Consider the following 17,519-nt stretch of genomic DNA (forward strand, 5'->3'; position numbering starts at 1 on the left):
CAACAATATTGAAATTAGGCCAGCTAATAACTCTACAATGACCTCTAAGTGTTCAAGTGAAAGGAAGAATTGCACAACTCTCAATTTAAATCAAAAGCTAGAAATGATTAAGCTTAGTGAGGAAGGCATTTAAAAAGCGAGATAGGCCAAAAGCTAGGCTTCTTACGCCAAACAGCTACCCACGTTGTGAATGCAAAGGAAAAGTTCTTGAAGGAAATTGAAAGTGTTACTCCAGTGAACACACAAATGATAAGAAAGTGAAACAGACTCATTGCTGATATGGAGAAAGTTTTAGTGGTCTGGATAGAAGATCAAACCAGCCACAACATTTTCTTAAGCCAAACTCTAATCCAGAGTAGGGCCCTAACTCTCTTTAATTCTTTGAAGGCTGAGAGAGGTGATGAAGCTGCAGAAGAAAAGTTGGAAGCTAGCAGAGGTTGGTTCATGAGGTTTAAGGAAGGAAGCTGTCTCCATAATATAAAAGCTCAAGGTGAAGCAGCAAATGCTTGTGTGGAAGCTGCAGTAAGTTATCCAGAAGATCTAGCTAAGATCATTAATGAAGGTGCTACACTAAACAACAGATTTCCAGTGTAGTTGGAACAGCCTTATTTTGGAGGAAAATGCCATCTAGGACTTTCATAGCTAGAGAGGAGAAGTCAATATCTGGCTTGAAAGCTTCAAAGAACAGGCTGAGTCTCTTGTCAGAGGCTAATGCAGCTGGTGACTTTAAGCTGAAGCCAGTGCTCATTCACCATGCCAAAAATCCTATGGCCCTTAAGAATTATGCTAAATCTACTCTGCCTGTGCTCTACAAATGGAACAATGAAGCCTGGACGACAGTACCTCTGTTTATAGCGTGGTTTACTGAATATTTTCAGCCCGCTGTTGACAGCTACTGATCAGAAAAAAAAAAATCTTTTCAAAATATACTGCTCATGGGCAATGTACCTGGTCACCCAAGAGCTTTGGTGAAGCTGTACAACCAAATCAGTGCTGTTTTTATGCCTGCTAACACAACATCCACTCTGCAGCCCATGGATCAAGGAGTACTTTCTACTTTCAAGTCTTATTATTTAAGAAATATATTTTTTAAGGCTATAGCTGCTACAAACTGTGATTCCTCTGATGGATCTGGGTAAAATCAATTGAAAATCTTCTGCAAAAGATTCATCATTCTAGAGGCCATTAAGAACATTTGCAATTCATGGGAAGAGGTCAAAATATCAACATTAACAGAGGCTTGGAAGAAGTTGATTCTAAGCCTCATGGATGACTTTGAGGGGTTCAAGACTTCAGTGGAGGAAGTAACTGCAGATGTGGTGGAAACAGCAAGAGAACTAGAATTAGAAGTGGAGCCTGAAGATGTGACTGAATTGCTGCAAGTCATGATAAAACTTTAATGGATGAACAGTTGCTTCTTATGGATGTGCAAAGAAAGTTGTTTCTTGAGATAGACTCTACTCCTGGTGAAGATGCTGTGAAGATTGTTGAAAGGACAACAAAAGATTTAAAGTGTTACATACACTTAGTTGATAATGCAGTGGCAGGGTTTCAGAGGACTGATTCCAATTTTTAAAGAAGTTTTACTGTGAGTAAAATGCTATCAAACAGCACTGAATGCTACAGAGGAATCATTAATGAAAGAAAGAGTCAATCGATATGGCAAACTTCGCTGTTGTCTTATTTTAAGAAATTGCTACAGCCACTCTAGCCTTCAGTAACCACCACCTGAGTAGCCAGCAGCTATTTACACTGAAGCAAGACCCTCCACCAGCAAACAGATTACTTGCTGAAGGCTTAGATGATGGTTAGCATTTTTAGCAAAATGTATTTTTTAATTAAAGTATATACATTGTTTTTTTTAGACATAATGCTATTGCACACTTAATAGACTACAGTATAGTGTAAACATAACTTTTATATGTACTAGGAAACCCAAAAATTTCTGTGACTCACTTTATTGTGATATTTGCCTTATGGTGGTGGTCTGGAACTGACTCCACAATATCTTCGAGGTGTGCCTGTATTATGATCATACTGGGGCATTAAAGTCTCCTGGTTCTTGTACAGGTCCTGTTATCTGAGTTTGCTTAATGTCACCTCTCTACTCATAATTTGCTTCTGATATAATTACCTATAGATCTCCACTTACTTTTTCTGAGTTTTTCTTTCTCTTTCCAGAATGAAGAATCAGAACCAGTTTCTAAGAGTTTCAATGCCAAGAACTTAAGTAGAAACAAATTTCCACTACTCATTTTAAAAAGGAGCAATGAAAGTATAGTAAGGAGGCTGAATTCATTTTTTTATGTTTTACAGCTGACAGCTTTATGCATCCCCACTCTCTCTTCCCCAATCTGGGCAAACAGAAAAGAAAAGACTTGAGTCCTTCCTCCTTTCACACCAATGAGTGTTTCAAATCACACAAGTCAGGGCATACAAGCAGTAACCCTCACCCTGGCCCCACTGCCTAACCACAATGAAAACCCAAGCTGACCGCCTTTATTTGCTCTCTCAAGCCATTTCTGGACCAACCATGGAAACCTGCCCTGTCTACCTCAAAAGCCTCCTTATGTAAGTAATAGATCTCTTCATACCCTCTTGGTGTGTGTGTGTGGCATCATCAGTCTTGACACTTGAACCAAACTTTCGGTGGGGGTGCATCCTGTCTAATGAGCATCCACAACAGCAAGCACACTCAAGTATGAAGTTGACTAAGTTAATTTGCAGATTGTTCTCACTTATATAAACAACTGAATTTCAGGTCAGTTGTCCTTGCAATCTTTTGTGGCTCAATTTTATAAGAGAGATTTCCAGAAACTTTGTCTCAAAAACCCTATATTTCTTTTCCTTTTTTAATTTAAATTAAGGTGACCTTGGTTTATAAAATTATATACATTTCAGGTTTACATCATTACATTTTGGTTTCTGTGTAGAATACATCATGTTCACCACCCAAAGGCTAATTACCAGCCATCACCATACACATGTGCCCTATTTCTCCTTTTGCCCTCCTCCTTTCCCCCTTCCCCTCTGGTAACCACCATTCTAATTGCTATATCTATATCTTTGTTTGTTGTTGTTGTTTTTATCTTCCACTTATGAGTGAAATCGTATTGTATTTGACTTTCCCTGTATGGCTTATTTCACTTAGCATAATACCCTTAAGGTCTATCCAGGTTGCTGCAAACAGCAAGGTTTCACCTTTTTTACAGCTGACTAGTATTTTGTGCTGTATATATACCACATCTTCTTTATCCATTCACCCATTGATGGGTACTTAGGTTGTTTCCTGGTTTTGACTATTGTGAATAATGCTGCAATGAACACAGGGGTGCAAATATTTTTTTACATTAGTGTTTTCATGTTCTTTGGATAAGTACTCAGAAGTGGGATAACTGGATCATATGGTAGTTCTATTTTAAATTTTTTGAGGAACTTTCATACTGTTTCCATAATGGCAACACTAATTTACATTTCCACCAGCAGTGTATGAGAGTTCCCTTTTCGACACACTTGTTATTTTTTTGTCTTTTCAATAATAACCATTCTGATTGGTGTGAGACATCTCATTTAGTTTTGTTCTTTTTAAAGATTGGCACCTGAGCTAACATCTGTTGCCAATCTTCTTTTTTTCTTCTTCTCCTTCCCAAAGCCGCCCCAGTACATAGTTGCATATTCTGGTTGTAAGCCTCTGGTTGTGCTATGTGGGATGCCACCTCAGTATGGCCTGATGAGCGGTGCTATGTCTGTGCCCAGGAGTCGAACTGGTGAAACCCTGGGCTGCCAAAGCAGAGCACAAAACTTAACCACTCAGCCACAGGGCCAGCCCCATCTCATTTAGTTTTGATTTGCATTTCCCTAATAATTAGTGATCATCTCAATAGCTGCAAAGATAGCATTTGACAGATACAGCATCCATTTATGATAAAAACTCTTAATTAAATGGGTATGGAAGGAAAGTACCTCAACAAAATAAAGTCCATTTTGACAAATCATATATCTGATAAAGCGATAATATTCAAAATATGTAAAAGAGCCATACAACTCAACAAAAAAACGAACAACCCAATGAATAGACCCTATATTTCTTATACAGAATTCATCAAAAAAAAACTTTAAGAAAAAACATTGACAAGAAGATTTATTTAAGCTAGTTTCACAATAACATAGTCACAGCAAAAAGGCCACTTTTGTACAACAAATATAAAAACATCATTTTAATGGCTTTATTAGAAGTTTTTTCTTTCAACTGCAATAAAATGCAGGGATGGGCATCATATAAGAAAAGTATTTAAGATAGCATCCTGGAGGGACAGGACTTGTAGGATAATGTGTATTCTACCATATGGTCCCCACCCAACTACACCCAGTCAAGAAGCTTTCCTCACTTTTCCAAAAGGGATATTTAAATTAATTTGATTTATCAAACTTTGATTCTCCAAAATTTTAAGAATCTATGCATTGTTAAAGTGAGACATTTTTGAAAATTATGGGAGGAATAATTTTACATATAGGGAGACTTTTCTATAAACCATAAATTAAAATTTTAAATATTAGTATATTTACAACAATCATTTTAATAAAAAAAGAGTTATAAATTTGTAATGTATAAGAAATTACTATATGATGTTTAATTAAACTCCAAATCATTTGTTGAATGTCTCCATTAGACAAAGCCCTGTGTTACATGGTGGATACGAAGGTGGGGGATTGGAAGGGGGGACATTTCTAAAGGAACTAAAACTATTGTGGAGCAGTATTGCATCATTCCGGGTTCATATTCTTTCCTCGCACTGTGCTATAGCTTCCACCCCTACAGTAGGGAAATCTTCATGATTAATCTAGAATACCCTCTTTGTTTATATTTCTGTACTCTGTGTATCCTAGCTCCATTTTCAAAGAATCACCTACGTAGTGGAATTAAATGAAATCTACATCTCTCTCCAAGGAGATTCTAGCAACTGGTCCTCAGGCAAAGTGCCTTAGACGTCCTTTAAAGGGGCACTTTGATCTCTTTGTAGCCCCTAGATGCAAATATCACGCAAGTTGTTAGAAAAATAGCATGAGAAAATAATTATAACGCACTTTTCATATTTCAAGTTAGATTTTTGTTTCATTGGTGTAAAGTAGATAGAATATGTATGTACATCTTTAATATGAAAATGCAGGCTTTCTCTGCTTCCTGGGAGCCCTGTGTATAAATGGAGTATCTCAAGGGGCCCTGAGGGAAGCTTGAGGTCAACAGAATAAGAGGCTTAGGGTTGCTCTAACACATCTCCTCTACAGTCAGACAGCTTCTGCCTTCATCTGATTTGTACACAGTAATAAGATTTCAATTAAGATCCCACTGTAGAAAAGAAACGATTGCTTGTGGTGTGTGTTTGAGTGTGTGTGTGTTTGTGTGTGTGCGTGTTTATGTGTTTTGCTGCTTTAAAAAGTTTAAAGCCTACTAATTTTAAGACTATTTTTATGCCAATCTTTAGGTGTGAGATATATGTAAACTCATTTTTATGGATGGAAAAAGTTTTTACTGTAATTCTCTGCTTCAATCCTTACTTCTCATAACCAATCATTATTCTCATCATTCCCAAATTTGTTCCTCAGCTCTGGTCGGTAGTAAGGACGCATAACAAGCTTACATTTAGGGCATATGATCATCCACATATACGAAAGCTTAACTAAATTTTTTTAATTTAGAAAATGAAGGAAAAAACAGGCCCTGGCTTCAAGAAAATAAATGTGATTTTAAAGAATTGACATAATATTTTGGTGATTTAAGAATGAAAACAAAAACAAAAACAAAATAAAAAATAGAAAAAAAGGGGGCCACTCCCGTGGCTGAGTGGTTAAGTTCTCACGCTCCGCTGCAGCGGCCCAGGGTTTCGCTGGTTCGGATCCTGGGCGCAGACATGGCACCGCTCATCAGGCCACGTTGAGGTGGTGTCCCACATGCCACAACTAGAATGACCTGCAACTAAGATATACAACTATGTACCAGGGAGGATTTGGGGAGATAAAGCAAAAAAAGAAAAAAAGATTGGCAACAGTTGTTAGCTCAGGCACCAATCTTTAAAACACACAAAAAAGAATGGAAACAGAAATGAATGACAGCTTTTTGCCCCCGGACCATTCCTAGCCCATAACTTTGTTAATTGCAAGTCTCCTGCATAACTTCTGGGTGTCCCTCTCTCTTCTTTCCCTGCTCTGACTTTCCTTCCTGCTATATCTGCCCTCTCATAATACCACTTTGTTGGTTTCACTGACAAAACCTGTAGAATGTTATCTAAACTCTTTTGCTGGCAGCTGGACATCAGTGGCCTGCTCAAGGTAGTTCCAAGTGACTAGTTAGTCTTCATCACGCATTCTAAACTATTTACTAGGTAGCTACTATGTGCCAGACACTGCACTAACTGTTAGGTACAGAGTATGAAACTGAAGGAAAAAGCCTTTGCTCTGAAGAAGGATTCTCACAAATGGTAAACTTTCAGAAAAGTGTAAGTAATCTCAAAAGTCATAGTCAAGAAGTGTGAGTAGCTACCATGAGTATTCTTGATTTGATGCTTTCATAGCTTCTTCCTATGCCATTTTCTAGGAATGGCCTCTTACTCTCACCTGTAAAAATTATCGTGTGAAGGCCAGTGAGAATTCCATTCCATTCACAATCCTCCTGCTGATCATATGTTTCATTTTAAATATTCAGCTTTTAAAACCTTGGATCTCAATGTCTTATGATACTGCGAGAATGAAAGCTATATTATATATTTAATATAATTTTTATTGTTACTTATATGTTGATTATGATGAACGTTTACACAGACATAACTGAGGGAGTTAAATGAATGAGGAAGCCCTGCTTGAAAAGCTTAGATTTTTTTTTTCTTTACCATTATCCTCAATGGAAATTTAAAGTTTTTAATAATGAAGAGTAAATGTAGTTAAATCCACTAGTGATTGACTTTTCCTGATTCTCAGAAACATAGCTGGGAGGGTAAGAAGGGAATGAAGTAGGAGAAAATACACACATATTCTAAGATACCTAAAAACATATAACAAGTCTCCACCAAGTTCAGAATAATTAAAACAATAGAAATCAAGAAGTTAAGTTCTATAGTTCCCAAACTTTAGTGGGGATCAGAATCACCTGGAGATCCTGTTTCTGGGGTCAACCCCCAGAATTTCTGATTCAGTAGGTCTGGGTTGGGGCCCAAAATATGCTTTTCTAACAAGTTCCAGATGCTGCTGATGCTGCTGATTCAGGAATCACATTTGAGAAGAAGTGACCATAAAGAAACAAACACTATATATAACGTATAGCACACTCATCTTGTAGTTTTTGCTTTATCTATGGTACTTTCATTTCCCCAAGCAAATTGTAAACTTCCTGAAGTTCTCATATCTTCAAGAACAGTACTGTCTACCTAGACAGAGGGAATAAAAATTATCTGTGGAACTTTTTAATACAATAAGTTATAAGCCAGGTGATTCTGATAAATTCACCTTTAAGAGACAATATTTTCTCATATTATATACTCATTTTCCCATATTCTATACTAAACATTTTATTAAGTGTTTCCTTATTTGATTCACATGCCTAGGGTGATTCCCATGGTTCCTGGGATGGCCCTTGGCCTTCTCCTAATTCACGACTGATAAACTGGAAAAGCAACTCTGAATGGGGATATGGATATATATTTATATATGAATTTGTACGTATACATACATATATGTATTTGCATGTAGACGTATATGTGTGTTTTTAAAAAGCACCAGATTAAATGTGAACTACTGTATAATGAATCTATAAATGAATATTATGATGAATGAATAAAGAACAAAAAGTGTCTGAAACATCTGAAAATTAGTAAAACCAAGTCATGTATAATAATAGTAAAAATTACACAGACATTGAAATATACATTTTAGTGGGAAATAGTGGTTAGTTTATATGCTAAATTAACCCTAAGCACAATGCTGACATCAATATTCTTTTTTCAGTTGGATTCATTTACTACATCTTGAAGTGATACTAAAAAAATAGGTTCTCAATTATATTTCATGCAATTAATAGATGAAGTAAGAGGTAATTAACGCTCTATGCAAGCTTTGTTTTGTCACAATTTCTAAATCTCACCTAATGTCCAGCAGTTAGACCTGTTCTTGTGAAGCCACTCACAAAGAAAAAGTGGCTGAGAAGAGAATGGAGTTTCAAACCATGCTTTATTTTAGCCTATGTATTTTCTTTTACTTATGATACTTAAATAAAAAATTGGCTGGAATCCCAACTGAATTTTAGACTCTATAGATATGCAAAATTTATCCTGAGCTAGTCATCGACCATACATATGTAGCAAGTTCTGCTATTTTAAACTGAAATTGTTGAATCCTTCGTAACACTCAGAATTAAAACGACTATCATATGAAAACTCATCCTCTTTAACTTTTGAGCAAACCTGTTTAACACTTCCTAAAGGTCAGGATTACAATTTAAAAATGACTCACAAGATTTTTTCTAAGTGAACATCCTGAAATTTTCTAGAACTAGGATCAGCATTCCATTGCATTTATCATATAATATAAACTACTTTAGAATATTTAATCCTTTGAAACTCCTGAGCGAGTCTTTTATGATCACACAACTACAAAGATATTGGAGTTCCAAGCAATTAAAATAATCAAAAATTTGGAAAAATAGTCCTTTGAGGAAAGGCTGAAGGAATCAGCTAATTTAAACAATAGGTAATTTTAGGCAGATGAGGCAATCCTAGATAAACCCATGGAAGCCGTCATGGAAAGATCATGGCTTTCAAAACTGGTAGAATTGGGTTTGAATCCTGACTCCACCACCTATTGGCTCCATGATTTAGGGAATTTACTTAACATGTTTGAAGCTCTAAAATGGAAATGTTAACAATTATCTTACAGGATCAGTCATTAACTTAATTGACTTAGCACCGTCTCACTCATAGTGGACACTGACATATTTTTTGAGAATGAGTTTTAATTGTTCAGTACAGAATTTCATAAGTGGATTATGCTTAAAATAGGTTTAACTGAAAGGCAACAAGGCTACCTTTTTACCCTAGATAAGTCACTTAGACAAAATGAGACTTTACTGTCATCCATAAAATGTAGAAGTTGAATTAGATGATTTCCCAGGGCACTTATTTATTATTCTATTATATTCTAAATAGCTGATCTAAGAAATTCCAAATTTAAATGATATTTGATTCTATAGCAGATAAATTACCCTAATTTTAGCTAACAAACGTCTAAAGGCTGTAGATCTCAACCCAGACTGCATATTAGAATCAATTGAGTGCCTTTAAAAACTACTGACACCCAAAAATCAAATCAGAATCTTTGGGAGTACAGCTTAAACACCAATGTTTCTTTAAAGTTGCATGAAAATTCTTATTGGAGTCAGGTTGTGAACCACCACTTTAAAGGAAACTCATAAGTACTTCAGGTGTAAGGGAAGTTAAACACAGATATAGCAAGAATCCCAATCTGTTTCCCAAGCTAAGGATTCTTTGATACAGGTGCATCTGAGAGCATCCCTCATTCAATTTCCTCACCCGAAGTCTATTCTGTTCTTTCCATCTGTCTGGATATCACATAACCCCTTCAAGCACATGATCAATCAATCAGTCAATTTCCATTTCACCTTTAAAAGTCACTTACCCAGGAAAGTCTCCTCTGCCTTCCTCAAGATTGGGTCAGTTGTCGAGATATATGTGTTCATAGTCCCCCGGTCCTTTTCACCATAGCACTTAATATGGATTCAATTTTAGGTTTATTTGTGTGTGTTCAATGTCTATCTCTAACACGAGAATATGGAATCCATGAAGGCAAGAACGATGTCTTTCCTATTTATTTTCAGAAATAATACAAAGTGCCTAAAGCATAAGGACTCAATAAATATGTGTTAAATAATGAAAAGTAAAAATAGTCTCTCGTTATCATTATTTGCAGTTATTCAGGTATTCGTAAGTCTGAGCATCTTTTCATGTATCTATTGGTGCTCTGCACTTCTGTGAATTAGCTTCACTATGTTATAATCATCCCGACTCGTTCAAGCACTGTAATCTATTCACAAGACAGAGATCAGGTCTCGATCGACATAGGTAAGATTTAAACTGTCTCTTTGGTATGAAAATGTACAGTTAATCATTGAGAACTGGCATATAGGATACAAACATCCAGCTGATTGACCTAACATCTTTAGGTTTAGGTATATTGTGAAGTAAAATCCTTTCAATCCTCTTCATTGCAAGATCACAGAATCTTATTTCTGCAGATCATAAAGATGAGTCATCTGTCATTCTGTACCAGTAGGTGCAGACTGACTAGATTCTGCCATTTGCCTCTGGTAACTTGTACCGGGAGGAAACCGGGTCTAGTATTAGGGGCTCAGGCTGGGCTCTTATCCCAGCAACTCACCTGCAGCTTGTGTGGCCCTGGGCAAGCATTGCACCTTTTTGCAGCTCTTTATTTCTTAAATGAAAAACAGAGTTTAGACCAGGTGTCGTCTCAGCTCTTTGTGTAACGCTGACATTCTGTGACAATTAGAAGTATTTACATATAATTATTGAGGCTGATTTTTTTCTACAAACTCTGAGGAGTTAGACATCCTAGTAGTGCATGCACGTGTGCACATATTTGCGTGTCTATGTGCATGTGATGAAATGTTATCAAACTTGGAAATGAGTTTTATGACAAATATTCTACTTTTTTCCCTAAGAGGTAGTTCACTATATTAGTTTTTTACTACTGTAGGGGAAATTACCACAAACTTAGAGGATTAAAATAATACTCATTTATTATCTCACAGTTCCTATGTGTCAGAAATACAGGCACAGTTTAGTTGGGTTCTCTGCTCAGGGTCTCAAAAAGCTGCAGCCAAGTGTTGGCTGAAGTTGCAGTCTCATCTGAGGCTCAAGGTCTTCTTCTAGTCTCATTGGTTGTTGGCAGAAATCATTTCCTGTACAACTCATGGAATGTCGCTTCTCGAGGGCCACCAGGAAAGAAGTCTGTGCATTCAGTCTCTCACCTCTTGACCCCTTTTAAAGATCCCACCTGTTCAAGTCAGGTCCATCAAAAAGAAAATCTCCCATTTGGTTAACTTATAGCCAACCAATTAGGGACTTTAATTACATCTGAACAATAACTTCACTTTGCCATTTTCTATGCATTGAAGCAGTAACAGGCCCAGCTTACACTCAGGAGAGGGGCATTTAACAAGGATTTGGGGCATTGAGGTTCATCTTTTGATTTTGCAAACAACATTCACACAGCATCTATAATGTAATCTGAATATGAGTTTTCTATATAAGAGCGCCATTTTGGACAGTATTGCAAATGGCATTAATGTTTAATTTTAATTGTCATTTTGAACATTTTATGAAAGTTATTAATGTTTAATTTTAGCTACTTACTGGAACTAAGAACTTACTCTTAATTTGGCTAATAACTGTAATAAAGATTCTTGTCAGTTATTGACTCTAAGTATCTTCTGAAACAGGCTCTCAAATTAAAATGTAGATAAATGAGTCCCAAAATATACCTGTTTTTATCAATTCTACATGAATGCTACAAGAATGTAATATTTTAAAACTCAGATAAGCAAAAAGTACTATTTGTTTTCACATAAAAGAATAAAGAAATTAAAAGTGCAGAAAGAAAATATCTAAAAAATGACTATATTTTCATTTATTCTCCCTTGTATTATGAGCATAAAAAAGTAGTTTGTTGGGGTTCAGTATGTCAAGATGTTATAAAATCTCACTTGAATTTCATTCTTTCTGTTGAAAGGCCCATAAATAATATCTTAACATGCATCTAAATTTAATTCTTCCTATGAAAACATTATATGATGGTTAACAAAAACCACAGCACTAGAGCAAAACTCCTGGGTTTGAATCTCAGTGCCATCACTAACCCACCAGTTATGTAACAATTGGACATGCCACATACCATTTTTGGGTTTCAATATCCTCATCGCTAAAACAGGCATAATAATAAGTACCACTCTCAATAGGATTATGGCGAGGATTAAATCAGTTAATTAAATGTGTTTCTATATACTTAGAAAGAACCTGACACGTGGCATTTCTGTGTGTATATGTGTGTGTGTCTGAAATATATATATGTATATTTAAGTATTTTTAATCCATATGAACATAAAATTATGCCTCTCAATTTTGGACTTTTGTGTGTATATGATAAAGAAATCTCTAAGCAAGTATTAAAACATAGAGAGACAAAAATAATGACAATATTGTTTTTTAAAATCCTTGATGCAAAAGGTTCTTAGCCTTGAACCTCCAGAAAAGGACACATAATCCTACACACTACTGCAACTAACAGCATTCATATAATCAGGAGTATTTGTTTTAATTTTAGAATCAACCTAAACACAAAATACTGATGACTCAAACATGGAAGAAAAAGAGAATAAAAGTTTAACAAACTTGAAAATACGAAAACAAAGTTAGATCTTTCAGGAAATAGGGTAGCAAATAAAGAGAGGTGTTGAAAAATAAGGACAATAACATTCTCATTTCATACAGTGGAGGTTCTCAATATGCTGCACAAATTGGTGGTCCAAGAAATCAAAGTTCAAATGAGTCATGTAATTATACTAAATTAACCAAGAGATAAATTAGAAAAAGTATACATCAGATTTTGAGAGGAGTGAGGAAGCTTAGTAGGATGATAGAATTGCACAGCAATTATTTTTCATAGGTGAGAGTCAAAAGATATCGTCTAAAATTGATAAATTGAGAAACAGAGGAATACTCTTATTACGCTTGTTACTTAAAGGTATTTAGGTAATTCACAAAAGAAATAAAAATCAACATTTGCTTCTGGAAAGTGGGATTATTGATGGAGAATTGTGGAAGCTAGTGCTACTTCTGTGCTATTTTATTTTGCGCCATGTATATACCATTATATATACATATAATACATGCATGCATATATTATGGATGTGTGTGTATATGTGCATGCATAAACACATATATCTCTATATACACGTATGTTGTGTTAGTGCCCTCGAGTTGATTCTGACTCTGTAAAGCAAAGCGGAAACCTGCCCAATCCTTTTGCGCCATCCTCTCACCTTCTGGTGCTATATCAGACAACGCTCCACTGCTATTCACAGGGTTTTCATGGACAATGTTTTTGGAGTGGGTGGCTATGTCCTTCTTCCTAGTCTGTCTTAGTCTGGAAACTCTGCTGAGAACTTTCCATCATAAGTGACCCTGCTGGTATTTAAAATACCGGTGGCATAGCTTTCAGCATCACAGCAGCACACAGCTGCCACAATGTGACAACTGACAAGACGGGTGGTATGATTCCCTGACCGGGAAATGAATCAGGGGATGCAATGGTGAGAGCACCAAATATTAGCCACTAGGCCACCAGGGCTGGCTATACACACTTGTACATATATACATATCAAGCTATCTATATCAATATCTAGCTAGCAAGTTATCAGAAAGAGTCAGAGACTGAGGAGAAAAATCAGGGAATATTACTTATGCCAAGGATGTTTTACTCTGGGCCACCAGCCTAGTGGTGTAGTCAAGGAGCTCATTAATTGTTAACTGCACAGCAGGTATTCTGTGGTCCAGGTCCCTAAAATGCCTCCTTTAGGCCTACGGTAGGAACTGACAAGGCAGGATCATGATTAGTACATAGCATGTGTGTGTTGGGACACCTTTAGATAAAGAAGTCCCAAAGTCTAGACAGATGGCAGGCCTAGGTCCTGTAGCAAGGCTTGGTGAGTGGGGCCAAACTGAATTCCAGAACCAACTTGACCACTCAAGAAGACGCTAGCAGAAATGAGTTCTCTCTTAACGTGTCATATTTCTCCTGCATCCAGACCTTCAAAGACTGCTTCTGGTTAAATGATCCTGTGTCCCCAGAGAATCTAAGCGGCACACACACACATGCACACACACACATACACAATCCACATACTAGTGCCACCACTGCTATGGCATGTGTCCTAAACTCAGGCCTCACACTCCCCTCAGGAGGGTGTCTAGGCATGAGGCAGGAGCCAGGAGAAAGGTAATAACACAGGCAGAAGCAGGAAGCCCAGTGGAGTCTGATCACTCTTCCGCTGGTCAGGCCTCGGGTGGTTATCCTGTTGGGGCTCCAGTTCTTGCCATATCACTGCACCCTCTCTCTCCTACCTTTGGTCACCTTTGTTTTATTCTTTAATGAATTTACTAGCAACTGTCCCAATTTAAGAGCATTACTAAGCAGGAATCTTATCTCCTTGTCACTTTTTTTTTTTTTAAATATGGAATGCTTCACGAATTTGCAAGTCATTCTTGTGCAGGGGCCATTCTAATCTTCTCTATAGCATTCCTATTTTAGCATATGTGCTGCTGAAGTGAGCACTATCTCCTTGTCACTTCTAGATCACTCTACAATAGCCCAAAGGCTATTTCCCAGCCAAAAAGACCAACAAGGCATTTTGCCAAATTGAGGAAGTTTTCTGTCCTAAGAGGCAGGCTACTCCTGACTGTTAATTATTATTCCTCCAGTACCTATGTCACATGATATCCGTTTTGAGAAGTTCCAATGAACATGAGAAGTTCGAATGAAAGAAACTATGAAGCCTCAAATTCAACATTGATGAGGGCAATCCTATAAATTGTAAGGTTGGAAAACAATTATGAATCAATTAAGAATTCAAGAATTTACTCTACAATATTTTAAACAAATTGATTATAAATATCTGTTGGAAGATTTGGAAACACAAAATTGACCTCCATTTAAAAAAACATTTTGTCAGGGGAAATGGTGGTTGATTTTGCCTTCATCATCTTAAGAATAGAAAATTTTTTAAAAAGCATTCCCGTAAAGTAGCCAGCCTGGTGGCATAGCAGTTAAGTTCGCATGTTCTCCTTCAGCAGCTGGGGTTCGCCTATTCAGATCCCAGGTGTGGAACTACGTACCGCTTGTCAAGCCATGTGGTGGTAGGCGTCCCAAGTATAAAGTAGAGGAAGATGGGCACTAATGTTAGCTCAGAGCCAGTCTTCCTCAGCAAAAAAGAGGAGGATTGGCAGCAGATGTTAGCTTAGGGCTAATCTTCCTCAAAAAAAAAAAAAACAAAAGTAACGTGAAACTTTCATGGCCACTTGAAAAAAAAAGAAACAAAATCTGTTTGTATGATCCGGTTAAAACTATTTTAGAAGAAAAATTTTCTGTTTGTCGTATCTAATGCCTCAATTAGCTGCTGGGTTATTAGTATTAAAAACAATTTCCCAAATTCCCATTCTCAAATATGTTTATTTATATTGTATTGTTTATTTGAAATGCATTATTATATTATATTCATATTGCCCATTATCAAATAAGGTAATTCCTTCTATTTTCTCCACAGAATTTAAAACAGTTTATCTGTTTGAATCAATTTATCTGCTAACATGCTGATTGAAACAAAGAAGCAGCACAATTTAGCTTTTGTTTTCAGGAACATGGAAATCTAGAAGTCACCTCTAGTTCAAGGATAGCATGAAAGAACAAAGTCTACAATTTGTAAAAGTCCATTACAAATAAAATATGATGCATACAAATACGAGATTCTCTGGAGGCCAGGAAAGGATAGCAGGAGAATTTGCTGAAGAGATGCAGGTCTTATCCTATCTAATTAAGGAATTAGGAGAAAACTGAAACTCGGCAGTAATGACATGCTTTGATATTTAAAAGCGTCTCTGGCATGAAAGCTTCATCACTGCCTCATTTACTTTACAATTTCTAAAATATAGACATGGCAGCAGCTCAGATTAGAAGTGGGAAATTAAAAACATTTTTGTTTTCATCTTGGGGGTTTATTTCAGAGATGCTAAAATTGGGTTGTAGGAAAATATACAATAGGGAGTGTCCAATAGCACTTTCGTCTGTGCTCAGAGAAACTGACCATGTGATAAGGCATCAGTAAGGCACCGACAGGAATATATGACGGGGAGTAACCAAAACATCACTCACTTACTCAATCGGAATCAAGATGGACATTTTCGTTATCTTTTTTCTTTCGCTTTTGCTGTCTCTGGAAAACTGAAAGCGAGATTCAAATTTGAAGAAAAGGTTGCCAGAATGGGACTAATTTAAGAGTTGCTATATTATTAAACAAAGAGGCCATTAGCTGAGGTGGCTCTAATGGCCTGGTACCCTACGTAAGTAAACCAAAATCTAAGCCTGTAAATACCTCAAGGTTACGAAATGGAAACCTAAGGACAACGAATCACATAGCCAGCTAGGCTTTAAGCTCTAGCCAGTCAATAATTTCCTCACTTGGTTCCTGCCTGTCCTCTATAGAAGTCTCTCCCCGAGCTTCTGTCCAGGAGTTCTCCTAATCATTTGGCTGCTTTGGCTCTGCCCAATTCAAATAGATTTTTGCTCAAATAAACTCTTACAAATTTTAATATGCCTCAGTTTATCTTTTAACAGAGTCCACGCTATAATGTATAAAACCTCCAGAAATGAGGTGGGTTCACATAAAGTTTGGGGTAGGTATTAACGACCTTATTTATTTATATATTATTTATTTAATTTATTTATTAATCCGGTCTATGTGACACATCCCTCTTTAAAAAAATAAATTAACTTTTATATTTTTATAACTTATGTTTCTATTCAGTACACATCTATTGAATGCGAACCACAAAGCAGGCTCCAGTTTAGGTGTGGGAGAGGAGAAGCTGAGAACAGAGACAAGAACCATGCTCACATTGATATGACTGTCTAACATCAGAGATGGTACAAATAATTTCCCCAAAGCATCTACAGTGACAATAATGAGAAATTTACTTGTCTTTTGAAACCTGAAGGATAAGCGAAAGTAACCCGGTAGGACTGGTGTTTTTTGTTTGTTTCCGTTAATGCTAATACCTCACTTGGCCTTCAATTAGAAAAAAAAGACATGACTTTTAATGTAGAAAGTGTCTTTATTCATCACAAGAGTTAATTAGACATCGTAAAAACAGGACTGAATGGGAAATCCTGCAATGTGATTGGGAAGCAAACATTTATTCAATATATATTTTAAAGTACCTGTTGTATGCAGGACACTCTCTCCATATACATAAACATTGAAAATACAATAATGGAAGTAAGATATTCATGAGACAAATTGTAATGAAGAGTAGAATGCAAACGGCGGGAAGAGAGGTGCCGGTGAAACGTTGAGGAGTGTTTAGAGAAAGAGGGACCTCTTATGACTTATGTGGGTGTTGAGGAGGGGTCGGGTAATTCAGTTATAGTTAAATATTCACATATTTATTTGTTTCAGTGAAATTTAAAAGCAGGCATTCTAGTCAATTTGAACTTATCTTACAACCTTGTCACTTATTAAAATTGCAAAACAAGAGCTATTGGTCAAATCTTCTTTCCTTATGATAGGATGACCATGTTACATTACTGAACTTGCAATATTCATATCAAATCTAGGAATGTCCGCAAAGGTGTGTGAGAAGGGCAACGGTAAACATTGATTGCTAGTT

At 36.5% G+C, this 17,519-nt stretch overlaps 1 protein-coding gene, 1 non-coding gene and 1 pseudogene across 45 annotated transcripts in view; 1 reads left to right on the forward strand and 2 right to left on the reverse strand.

Annotated features, from left to right (window-relative positions):
- The window catches only part of PTPRD (protein tyrosine phosphatase receptor type D), a 2,083,106-nt gene that overhangs the window by 1,764,943 nt on the left and 300,644 nt on the right, over nt 1-17,519 (reverse strand). The window lies entirely within an intron of this gene.
- On the forward strand, nt 38-1,812 carry LOC138920396 (tigger transposable element-derived protein 1-like; annotated as a pseudogene).
- LOC111770264 (U6 spliceosomal RNA) lies at nt 14,306-14,412 on the reverse strand. Its single transcript, XR_002803423.1, has one exon. It is a non-coding gene; the product is annotated as a U6 spliceosomal RNA (small nuclear RNA).

Source organism: Equus caballus, chromosome 23 (genome assembly GCF_041296265.1).
Source record: "Equus caballus isolate H_3958 breed thoroughbred chromosome 23, TB-T2T, whole genome shotgun sequence".
Taxonomy (NCBI): domain Eukaryota; kingdom Metazoa; phylum Chordata; class Mammalia; order Perissodactyla; family Equidae; genus Equus; species Equus caballus.